This window comes from Varroa jacobsoni, unplaced genomic scaffold (assembly GCF_002532875.2).
Source record: "Varroa jacobsoni isolate VJ856 unplaced genomic scaffold, vjacob_1.0 contig01897, whole genome shotgun sequence".
In the NCBI taxonomy this organism is placed as follows: domain Eukaryota; kingdom Metazoa; phylum Arthropoda; class Arachnida; order Mesostigmata; family Varroidae; genus Varroa; species Varroa jacobsoni.
Genome location: NW_019214717.1, coordinates 19,853 through 33,550, shown reverse-complemented (window position 1 = coordinate 33,550; position 13,698 = coordinate 19,853).

The window sequence follows — 13,698 nt, the reverse complement described above, 5'->3', positions numbered from 1 at the left end:
GGCACAAAGTCGCAGCCAGGCAGCGGCAACAGCAAGCAGTGGAGCAAGCTCCAGAAATTCGATGGACCGCGAAACCAAAACCTAGAAATTCGCTAAATACAAACTTTGAGCAGAGCTTCACTCTTCGTGCTTCGTTGTTGTTTCTCGGTAAACCGATGCCATCACTTTTACCTCCTTTCGCAGAACAGCGAGAAGTATACCCGCAATTTACGTCAGTCTGCAACAAAACTATACAAGCGTCGCAGGAAAGCAGAAGTTTAGTCTGGCCCCAGAGTTTTCCAAAGGTAATTCGTAGGAGCCAGAAGCAAGGATGAATTCTTCTGGCTTGAGCCGTGGACCGGGTCTGCGGGCCCGTGTTCGAACAAAAGCCTCTCCAGACTTACGCTCTTGAAGATAAACGAACCTGGGGCGTAGCTGTGGCAGAATACCAGTTGGGTACTAGGCAGCAAAGTGCAGACTTTGCTGATGGAAGGGAAGGCAGCACAAAGCTATACGGCCTACAGAGGTTTTTCACCTCTAAGTTGTTGCAACCCATTCGTCTCGGAAGCTCAAACTCCAGAAAAAAGAAACGTTCGGCTTCGGTAGTAGAAGCAAGCATTCAGTACATTGAAGACGTGCACAGTTTGTCTAGAAATGAGACCCGTACAATTAATAGAAAAGCTGAGTTTTGTAGAGTAGGAAGAGAAAGGACAACCCGATCTTCGGCTAGACTGAAGTGGTTCGCGCAAAGCTCTATCCAGGAAGCTGATAAAACTAATGAAGAGAAAATCATAGAAAATATAAAAGTATCTTATTTCTTTGAAACAAAATTGTAGGATACTCCGCATCGAATAAGGTGTACATTCAGCGAATTTATAAACACAAAACAGATCATTTTTATACAGAGTAGGAAACTGCAACAGCGATTACTGTATAATTTATTGTCATAGTCATTCGCTCCCTGCTGCCGTGTCTAAACGAGATTATTTCGCAATTAGCTAGGTGTTGTGGCAACATTTATTACATTATCAAGCATACTTTCGTTTTCTTCGGGTGCTTTGCCAAGACCTGTCCCTACTCCGGTGCTCGTTTGATATATTGCTATTATGCAGATCACTGCCTCCGAATCATTATGGGTCTCGCTGCAGGGTACAAGTTTACCGAGGCCTTTAATCGTGACAAGCGAAAACGTCTCAAGAGACCCTCAGTTCGCGAGTTTGTACAAGTTCGACACGTGTACACGCAACAGCAGCAGAAGGCGAAGGCATAGATCAACGCTTTGAACGGGGCTAGCAGTGTTTCGTAGGGCTAAAGGGTGTTAAAATGGATCAATTTTCCAATTTCTAAAGCATTTGAATGTGCTAATCGTTCGCCGGTAAAGTACGGGCGGTAATTTTGATACGAAAAAGGGACAGGGTAATCCAAAGTTTGCTATCAGCTATTGGCAGCAGAGCATGAGCGATGCCGCCATTGACATTGTAAGACACGGCCACAAGAACCTACAAAACCCATTCTACGAGGGTAGAAGGTTTCACTATGGACTTCCGTTGTTTCGATTAATCAATATTCCAACGAATTCTTAATTAGTTAAAGTAACATACATAATACACCTAAGAACTGAAGGTGGAGTTTGGCCGTATTCTCTACAGACACACATGCACACGTAGAAAAACTGTTTAGCAACTGTTAACTTTCATGAGAAAGGACGTTTCAAAAAACTTGCCTGCTGCAGTAGAGGCTTAGTAGTTGTAAAGCAGAGTAAAACTGATCTGATTATAGATAAATTCAACAAAATGTTACGGTCTAAATGGTTGTTAAATAGTGGTTAAGGGCACCCAAAAAAGGTTGCTTGCATTATATGTGTTTCCGATATATTAAAAATGTTATTATAACTTAATAGATGTGTCATATACGAGGTAACTGTTTACGTTCTAAATTACACACGCTCCACATATACTAAATAACCAATAATAATGAAAAGCTAAGCAATCGTTACAGGGTATGGATCTCCTTGGTTTTTCAAAACTCAAAGCATTCGGCGAAATGTGTATGTTCGACTGGGTCCGAGGTAGCAAAGTACACCTTTAGAGTTAAAAGGCGTTCAGGCTATTTTGCTTTAGTCTGGCTTTGAGAGGTGTTAGTACGTCTGCTCCTAGGTTATTCTCTTGCCATGCCGCCGCATCGAGGACCCATTACCGAGAACTTCTTTTACCTTTTCATCTGTCAAGCTTATAGCATCGAAAAGCACTCGACTGTACAATTCCTGGTTGCAACGGTTTGCATTAGGCCGTACAAGCCGCCGATTGTACTGGGCGAAGCATGAAGAAACGGTAGTGGTCTTTCCCGTTTTCTTGTCACTCGATGCCGATACCCAAGTTAAACCTCATAACGGGAGCTATCTACCTACCTACCGACCAGCTGCTGGTGGTCTTTTTCCAGATGAAACCTTAGGGTTTATCGGCTCCGCTACTACCTTGTCGGGAGCTGTGAATCGACAATTTCCTGAATCTTTTTCAAGGTAAGGTCAAGCTTTTGTCCTTTGTTCTTGTAGCCCTTTTCCTCGTCCCTCAGATTACCCCTTGCCGACAGTTTACTCCTTTGCAGCCGGAACCAGGCCCTTACATACCAAATAGGCGCGATTAGTAGCAATGCATCAACCAAGGCCCGCTACCCCGAGGTGAGTCTCCGAGAATTGGGCTTTTTCAAGAGCGAAACAACGAATGCTACTGGCTTATAGGAGTTAGGGGCAGTCGATAGTCAACCGTGATTCCCCGCGCCTACCAGGTAAAGTACGCCACACCATCTGTCGAATAACTTCGGCAAGCCTGGACGTCGACGGACAGCTCAGCTCTCAGTACACCAGTCTGGCTATAGAAGAACGCAAATAATGACTTCGCTTTGTCCAAGGCAAGGCTAGAATTAGCTAGGAGCTACGAGACTTCCGCACTACAAACTGCTTCAGAGGGAGACCCTGAGTGATTGACTGACTCAGTGAGTAGCGTTATGTAGTGACTAGTGGGCAAAGAATAAAATGGGTGTTATAAGAACGAGCAATTGAAGCACGGTCCATACATAGTCATCTAGGCGACAAAGGAAAGGGTAGCTGAATGGTAAGGCTTAAAGTGGAATGGCCTTCTGCAATAGCGGGTCTGCCATTGTGCACAATATCAGCATCAGCTGCTCCAGGTTCTCATGGCTGAAACTCAATCTGCAACACAACGACACTCACTTATATACCCGTCCAGATAGGCATTGTAGCTAACTGTCGATTATACGTCACCCGCCCCGTGTAGTCATATACGAGGTGCGGCAGGCACTGCAGATTGTGTTAAAAGACGGTTTCGGCCTTTTACTTGGACCATCGAAGTAAGTAGCGGAGTCTTCGAGCTCCAACCCATAGGGGAGGGATATCTTGTGCGATAACAGCAATAATAACATTCGGGTTAAGCGCTGGGCTATGAAAGGCAAGGGGGCTCGTAGAAGGCTGCGTCGGAGGTTGTTGTCTTGTTGTTGTCACAGGTTTATTCACATCTTCGTTAGTTGTTAGCGTAATGTAAGATGAACTTATAAACGCTAGAAAGCCTTCGCTTTTCCTAGGCTACTCTCTAAAGACAAACTCTTGCAACCTCTCACAGTGGCGCACAGCGTGGACATCCCAAAGACAAGCCCTGTTAGACCCCCTATACAAGCTGAACCTTTGGGATAAACCCTCAGGGTGGCGATGTCCTTGAGTGTTGGGTAGATTCCGTCGTTCCATATTCATTCTGTGGGCTCGCGCTCGCGGCTCGTGTCTAGAATGGCGGGCATATTGCCTAGGACAGACAAGGTCGTCACCGAATAGAACCTAACATACCAACGTTACCTAGCTATCTAGCAAAAGCCTCACGCTTTAACCGCACCGTGCTGTTGACGGTCACAAGGAGCGTCAAAAGTAAAATACCACATAAGAAACAGAGTGATTCTTTATTTCAGTGAAGGACCCAACAGCTCTTCTTCCGGCTCGATACCATGGTCCATCGAACTCAACACTCCGGCGGTGATTTGTTTTCGGTTCGAGTACTCGACTCAAGCGGATCTGTGAGATATGGAAACTGAAAGGAAAAGTGAGTTTTCCTAGTAATGAGCCCAAGTAAGGCTACTTTACAAACTAATGCAATCAAGCTCGCCCTACCAACACATACCCAGTACCAGTACGTATGAAGTAAGAATAATCGAAAATGTGAGAAGTTTTGCCAGACGTCGCCATGGCTATGGCATCGAAGCTAAGGTTGATGTTTCTTCAATGGCGGTAAAAGCAGCGAGACGCTGGATTGGTTTTAATAACCCCTCATCGTGAGAATAGATCGCTTATAATGAAAAGCTGAACGCAGTTAAAGTTGGGAAAGAAATAAATTGATAAGGTTGTGCTATATTCTTTTCGTAACCTTTTCATATAACGAAAATATTGCCAGCAAAATAATATATATCGTTACGGTAATACATAATACTTTATTTCCGTTTCGATTTACTACAATGCATTTCTATTAATAACAACCACAAGAAAATTGGATTCAGACGCACTCTGTTGCGAAAAGAACCTGCCAGTTTTACATAATAACACTCCAGAACTCGACCTGGGGACAATGAATTTGACTTCCATGACAAGACATTTTACAGTTTCGCCTATCCATCACCTACAGTGTCAAAATAAACAATCGTTTGTTTTTTCTCCCTAGGCCTTTCAGGAACGTGGCCATTTAGAATAAAAGATTCGTGGAAAAGTGAATCGAACTTGGCATGCAAGCCTGTGTCTCACACATAAACCAAGAAAGCAAATGCCTACACTAGTCACATAAATAAGTATTATTAAACATCAGATCAATCTAATAATTATCCGGAGAAGCTATTATAAAGTTTAAGTTGCATTCCATTTTGGTCACATCTGAGTAAATTCTAAAGCTAAAGCCGAAGCAAGATAATTAGAAATTGGTTTGTGTTCGTATAGGTCAGGACTGGTCACGTAGGCCCACCGGATTCAAGCATAATGATATCGTGTGCCACATCTGAAATCCGACGGACTTTTTCATACTATGAAATGGCTCACTGCACTGATTGAATGGTCATCAATCATAGTGATCGATGGTTCTTTGATCTTAGCACTGTAGCATTTGTCTATTGCTTCGTACACCGAAAAATTATAAGGTCAAATTGGTTACCAGGTTAGACCTCGTAGACAATACGTCTACGTGATTACACGTGATAGAACACGAGCGAGAGCAGTTTTCAAGGCTTCGGGGATAACATCGAAAACAAGTTCCGCTCACGGAATCGGTGTCGCAAATGCCATAAACACCCTTTTATGAACAGGGCCGCGATAATCATTTTTATAACAAAATCTTGAACACTACGGGCCAACTTCACCTGAAAACAAAACGTTTTCTTCACGGGTTCCACGACCGTGGCCATAGAATAGTGTATGCGCATATGTCTAATAAGGGGTGTAGTTGCGCTAAGTAGATACTGCTATTGTTTCTGTCCTGCTAATATCAGTTCCGTGGACTCATAAATGACTTTGAAGGACCGGTTGCATAGGCGCGCATGCTAAAAATTATGATAATCACTACCATACACAAAAATAGTAGCTATTGACAACAATAGACAAATGATGACTGTCCAATAAATGTATCATTTCTCTATCGACGCTGGAATACCCCTGCGTATACCGAACACACGGCATTATCCGTAAACGACGAAGTGACAAAAACCGAATAATAATAATTTCAGAAAGGAATAGCGTAACCCTCTTTGAGGACATTGCAGATGCATGTGCTATACAATGATACGGGGTCATGGTACCGTTACATCGGAGTTCACATAAAACTATTCCTATAAATAATATAAATATAAAACTTCCAGCAATTTCAATATAATTTATTGTATAACTAGATCTAGACAGCGCGTACGTTACACATCTCTAACTAACAGTAAAGCTCACCAAGATGCCGGCCAAACTAAAAGCAGACTTCTAGTAAACGTCCAGCAAAGTCACGACACACCAAACGGCAGTTCCAGCAACTTCCTTCTAAATTATCTGTTATTTTCTCATATGTTAAAAAGAAGTTTATACAAAGTACTTCGTTTTTTTTTTCTAAATACACTCAGTATTTAGCGCGTAACAACAACAAAGCTAAACCAAAAGTAAATCCAACTGACGAACTCGAAGAGTCGGAAAACGTTGACATAAGTCTGGGGTACCAATGAGGGAATCTTGTTCATACTCGCGAAATAACATCAACTGTCCCGATGTGTAAATGTGAAGTAACGTTCGTTCATGAAATAAAGGGGAAACATTACTTAAGACAGACTTACCTTGACCATATATTAAGCAAATAGAAAACAATAAACGTCATAAATATTTATTTCCAAGCAGATCGGTCATCAACATAGCCCCGTTTACAATTAGGCGCAGCAAACTGAGCATTGTAACATTCCACTTAATTTCCATCTTAGAGCTGGTATTGGAACCAATATATATATATAGATTCCAAGCTGACTTTACTATTACCTATGATTTCGGATCGGTCGTATTGTTAGTCTATCACATGACGAATGCTTATGATGTCCAGGTACGTTCCAAACGTGACACGCGCTGCTCCGTGCTCGCGCGTTCGCCCCTCTGCGACGCTCGAAATGTCGTGCCTCTTTCTCCGCTCACCCAACGCCAATGTTCTCGAGTGGCGTCATTAGAGTTCTCATAATATACGTCCAGCCGGTGTGCCTCGTCTTCACCGCATAGCTTTGCGTTGGGCTTTCATCCCACTACCCCGTTGTTCGTCGGATGCTGGACCCTATGCGCCGTAAACCTACGGTGCCCGTTCACTGATGACGCAAATTGTACAAACAACAGAGGCCGATCAAGGCCTTTTGGCAAGAAGCGTGGAACTCCTGTAGGACGGCACGCCATCGTCTATCACATGCGAGCTAAAGCGCATTCCGCACGCGGTAACCAGATTGAGACTGTACTCCATGAATGGCAATTGGTTAGACTGGCTTTAACCATACTGAGTCTGAGAGACGTCTGCTCCAAGAAGAAGAAAAAGAGCAACAGACGATCCTCAAAAAATGCCACTGTACAGGGAAGAATGCTATGCGGTGCATATTGGACGTGCATATTAGTGAGAAGGGGCATTCTGCACGGCGTGAACTAGGACCTTGCGTGTAGCAGGTTCCTTCTAATTCCGATTATCGTGTGAGTGCCGATTATTATTATATGAGTACGGACGTCCTATCTGACCGAACCAATAACGTAGCTGAACAGGGTAAGTTTATACTGTTTCGAAACTACAATAAAGAACTGCGAATTTTTAAGTTACTCAAAATATGAAAAAAAATGGCAGATTTAATTAAGTGTAGGCAACAATAATCTTTTGCGGAACCACGTTAGTTAAAGCGGGCAGCGAAATCGCACCGAGGATCAGATAAAACGAAGGTCGTTAGCAAAATAGCAACTGTCCTCATACAGACGTAGGGTAAAGTGGGGCTGACAAGTTCATCTAACTTGACGTAAAGCGCTTACAGCTGTAGTATATACAACACAGTGAACGACAGTTTTACGATGATAAATTAATTTAAAAGTTACTCTCTGGCATTAGGATGTTTAATCAATCTTTATGTGTCATCTTCGGGTCTCCTACACACAAAATCGATAGTAAAGTCTGAAGAGCTTGCTCGTCGTTGTCACAGCTGATTTTTGTTTATGAGCATAACTGTCTATTCTATATGTATCATTTTTACGTTGCCGAAGCGTGGCATTCTAATAATTACCCATGAAAAAAAAAACCGTTTCTCTAATACTAGTAATGCCACTAGAGCACGGTGCGACGGTACACGATCGCAACGGCCATAATATAGAGCGTTTTTGCCGAGATATGCGAGGATAGTACTCCACCCATCAATTACTAAGCGTAAGCGTTATCTGTTGAAGATGGATACTGTTGCAATGATAACTTTGATAGATATCGCGATTCGCAGATGAAACAAGAAATGGATTAAATACTAACCAGAAATATCGTCACAATAGAGATAAATGTAACAAACTGTTTACAGTATATAGATTCGATTTAATATTTCGTTTGATGGAAATAAACAAAATTATATTTAAATAAATAATAATAGCCTGGTTGATTTTTACCAAGTAAAATAGAAATCTTCTTTGTCATGTCTTCCAATAATTCACATTGCCAAAAACGTCACGTTTCGTGATGGAAAAAGCTACCTGATACAATCAAAGATTTAACGTTATTTTATGAATTCAATAGATGAAGCGTCGGCGCGAGAGCTTGAGGTTAGTTGACATCGTATACGCGTGCCATACATCGTATCCAAACCTGATGGCAAGACCGGGAAAGCATTGCCCACACACGCCCCCACCTCCCCGGATAATTTTTTAAGTGAAGTAAATTTAACCAGTCAATTCGTCCAGGGTTTAGATGCTATTCATGCGTCGGACTACCGATTTGCTGATGCTCAACGCACGTGGCCTAAAAAACGTCTGACCGATGAATTGAACAGTGGGCCATATTTATATCACTCGCCGACCTAGACCATGGTCTATTTTCTGATAGAAAGATTTCGGACGGACTTGAAACAAAACAAGGTAATCGACAGCCGAACAATGTCGCTCCTCGGAAATAGAACAAATACTTCACTACTCTGAAAGGCTCGGATCAATTGATTCCCAGTTGAAACTAGTGAGTATTCAGGCAGATATCTAATGAGTTAGTCAAGACGCAAAGTCTTGTTCGTATAACTTCCTACCTTTGAAACCCTATGGGCAGTCCCAGTTGGCTGGTGGTAACCAACACGGTGACCCTGATCAGACCGAAATCTCGTACTGGCAGAGCGGGCCTCTATGCTGCTGCTGTTGTTGGTCATAGGATTTCTTAATCGTACGGTTACATCAAGATGAACGCTCTAAGTGATTCAAATAAAATTATAATATCAATCATATAACAAATCCAGTTTATTCGATCATTGATTATATCGATGCTTCAGTTTCAGAGCTGTACGAAACTGAATTTCGGATTGACATCTTCGAAGACCTCGTCGATCTTTATACTGAGTGAATTGAACCATATATGGTCCAATTCGCTCAATATATGGAATTATTTTGTAAGCGTGCATGCGTGTCTGATAATGTGTAACAGCGATACCGAACGTAGAGCTTAAAACAAGATAGCAACTGACTCTGACGATTCTTTACGGTTATTCTGTACGCACTATTTTCATTTTAGGACCAATAGAAATATTGTTACTATTGTTAATTATTTAACTTAGTTAATACCTATGCTCGCATAATGGTATATCTAAAATTCATTGCTAAACATACAGTGTACTTTTTATAGGAGTACATTGATCAATGGAGAACTAGCACTTCCGGTTTCTTTAGGTCTTCTTCTTGCAACCAGTCTACAATTAGCACACAAACATATTGAAAATCCCAGAAGTATCTAGAACATATTTCGAACTGCTGAATAAACCATAGTTTGGCAGAACAATCTGCACCTCACCCTCGAAGCGAATGTGACGTGAAGGAATAATAGAAACTGAATCAGTTAAATTAGAGTAAGTGCCATACGGGAAAGGAGATCATAGGGAATAGGCGAAACCCATAGCGACATCGTGCCGCTACGTTCGCTTCAAGGTTACAACGATAAGTTGGCATGCAGTTACCAGATCGGAAGACTATTTAGCTAGCTAAAGTTGATTCAATTCTTCGCCACCGCCCTCGTACATCAGTAGTTGCATTAATGATCCTTTTCTGTCCGATGGATTAATCTCACTTATTGGCTAAGGAGGCGGGGGGCTTAAACGGCTAAAGTCTGCAGAGAAACCGGTTTAGCTGATGAACTTCTCAAGTGCGTTTGTTTGCTTATTTGCATAGCGAGCCCAAAGGAAACAGCCCTCGGAAACACTTTTTATTCCTCCCTACATCCGACAGCGGACATTTTTTCGAGTGAAAGACCTACAACTACGGGTGGCCCTATTTACCACGCATTTTTTTTTACTTTAGGCCTTCTTTAGTTGTAGAAAGACGCGCCAGTTGCTCTGAACACTACAATATTACGACGACTCTTGCCATCGAGACCTTCAGGCTCATCTTTTTCCATCCATTTATATCACTGTTTCTCTCGAAAAATCGAGCCTCCTCCGATAAAGCCACTGAACATTTTTGCAGGATCAAGGAATTTTAGTTAGATATTCAACGGATTGTGTAACCAAATACGACTAGGTAGACATAAATAATAGTTAGACATCTGGGAAACGCTCCAAAGAAAGTGTCTGATACTGAATTATAGTGCACATGCAAAGGTCTACCATTTGTTGAAAGCGATTCCTTTCTTACATATTTCCTACAAACCCTTTCTTTTTAATTCTAATGACACGCAATTCGAGGCGAACCCTAATTAAATCTTAAATAATACCCTATAGCAAAGTTTTCTAGAACTGAACTGAATTGTCCTAGCAAAAAAACAGCGCAGATTCTGGCAGCGTACACACAAAATCGAGAATTATGCGTCAGTCCTGGAAGGTTGTGCTTCGCGGGTGCCTATCACATAAACCTTTTTTCCTTTTATATGTACTTGATCCCACCGTGGCTCCGGAAGTGGCCTGGCCGTCTACCCCCATCTTAAAACATATAACTTAACATCTTCCTTCGCCAAGCTCTGGCCTGGAGCTCTTCGGAAATTATGGCTCTAGGGCTTCTCTAAAAGCTGCTACAGGAACGGTGAGGCATTGTTGGCTTGAAGAAACGGTCGCACTCGTGTATTGAACCAGGCGGCAGTTACTTTGAAGGGGCAACTTCGACAACTGAGACATGCGCTGTTGGTAGGGAGTCAAACCCTCTATACATATTTGTCCAAGACTACATAGACAAAAAAAGCAAAACATCCACTCCAATCACCTGGGCTGTGGGTAGCTTATCCATAATGATTTTTGGCCACGAATTTCGAACTCGAAATGCCCGATTGGCGAGCAAACGTGTTATCACTATCCATTTCAAGGATTTTTGCTTGGAATAGCATTTCTCTGGTTCCAGCTTCACTAATGGATGCTCGCCACTCGCTCAATCTGGTATGGTTATGATACTACCTACGCAAACGGATTTGAAATAATGTACAGGTCATATATCAGCATTTAATCATAAGGTGTTATCTGGACAGCATAAGATTGAAGTTTTGAGAACAGTTCAGTCAATTACGTACATATGAATATCGTTGACGTTAGACTAAATTTATTATAACTCGACAACTTTAATTTGTGCTCGACTATTAACTTCTTAACTTCAATTTTAAAAAAATTTAAAGTCAGTTTAACTGAGGTCATCACACTTCCTAAGCACACATCGCTATCGATTCTCAACACAGATATTACATAATGATCTATCTATTAGCACCCGAAATATACAAGACGTCCTATACAACCGAAAAGACTAAACGCTTTTGAGGTTCTAAAATTGGAGTTTAAAAATAGCTTCGAAAGGCTGGCGCGGGTGGGTGCCATTTTAATGGAGAACAGCGGAAAGTACAAGAGGAAGTAGACAGAATAAAAAAAAAAAAGCAATTATTCAAAACTAAACGCTAAATTCAAAGTCCACTTCAATTTACAATTCATGGCTGAGTTTGCGGAGAAGTTTCAGTCTATGGCATATCTCCATGGGCTATAGTGACCATCAAACTAACTCGTCACGCCGTCTTTGTATGGAATGATTAGCTATTATGAAGTGGTCGCGGTCAATAGAATTGGCCGGACTAATGATTACCGTCGACAGTGGGTTAAACGGTCGGTGAAAACCCAGAGCCTAATATCTCTATACTTTTATTCGTTATTAGACACAAACGATGAAAGCTTATAGCCGCAAGCAAGTATTGGCATAGGGATCGGGATATCAAACGTATATATACGTGTATAATTTTGACCGAAAAGGGCGAACAGGATTCAACCTAGATCTATCAGCCGTACTTGCAGTTCTGACAAGACCCCTGCCGGTTTCTATACTGGTCAACCATCTTAAACGTTGCTTGACTGATCCAGTACCATAGTTTGTGTATGAAAAACAACAAACCTTAACTAACCGGATTCGACTCACAAGCAGGGGGATAAGAAGCATTTAAATTGTCCTGGTGTTGAACCTATTTCTACACTTATCAAATCCTAATATTGCGATCTTTAAAAAAGTATTGTCTCACACATGGGGTGAATAACTTCGTTAAAATTACATCGGATACAAAGCTGAATAAATATTTCGAGTTTTCAGTTTAATATAAATTTAGACTAGTGCAGCTGGCCCACGCTGAGGACTTAGTTTATTGAGGCATTTTGGCGCCTTGGTATAGAACCTAGTTTAAAGGGATATTTTTGCGCCTCAAACAATCCTATATTTGTTTTTTTTTTTCTTAAGAACCTTGTGTGCATTTACTAAATGAACAAAATATTTCCCCTTTACTGACTCTCTTAAAATTAAACGCATTACTTTTTTTCGTTGTGTAAAATCCACCTAAAGAAAATGTTTTAAGTTTTGCGTTTATTAAATTAGGCGGAAGTACTTCCTACGCATTGTATAGCCAGGAACTTCTTGAAAGCTGTTTAAAGGCGCCACCTCTTATTACATGTAGATTACTAGATTTATTCCACAAAAAAAAAACACAATTTATAAAGAGAGCGACATAACTACTGGGGTAGTTCCTAAATGGTAGAAACTTCACAGTTTGACGCGTACGTCCCTACCACTTTAGCTCATTCTAACACACTCGTTAATCCTAGATAACATAAAAAAACAGAAGTAACACTACGGATTATGCTCACATTTAGAGCCATGCTTTCGGCGCGGTATTATACACACGCACACAAATAAATACACATGTACTTGTCGATATGCCAAACGTACGAAAACAACTATTAAGAACCAATGTTCACCCCTCTAGTATATCTAATTATAACGCGATAGTCCTCTAGCCAACTAGATACCATGCACTCGATGCTCTGATGTAAATTTCGCTCGATTCCGTATCTTCAGTTTTGTTTTCGCGTAAAAAATCTACGTACGGCAGTGCCTATGTCGTCAATGTTTTCTGGCGCTCTGGTAAATTGTTGCGAAGCCCTGAATTTCCCATATCATTGTGCAAGTTATGTAGTACCTTTTGTTTCGACGAGCGCAGCGTGAACGCCGTCCAGTATTGATGAAGTGATCGACGTTAATGCTAGGATTAACAAGACGCTAAGCGTTCTGCGAAGCATTACGACACCAAAACCACAGGGCACGCCCCATGCGACGAAAGTCGACATCAAAAGGCGATAAGTCATCCTTTTCATTGGCGATGTGACCCGGTGACACTGCATGACGCTTCCTTTCCTAATCTGAGCCTTTGTCGGGCTCCGTCGAGATCGAAACACGCTTGCCGATGAACAATCTCTATGGCCGTCGTTACTGATGGAACTATGACAACAAGAACAAATAAAAAAATTCATTTGTCAAGGTTCTGCAAAGGAGACTGGCGGCTGTGAGCTTGTTGAAAGCGCCTTTGATGTCGCGTCGAATCTTCACCGCTTTATTGGCAGTATACATTATTACTCTGACGTTTATCCGAAGTTAGTCATCAAAAACAGCTACGAACTAAGCAAAGAATATGATTGTCACCAAAAGTCACCGAATCTATATGTATATACATATAGATATAC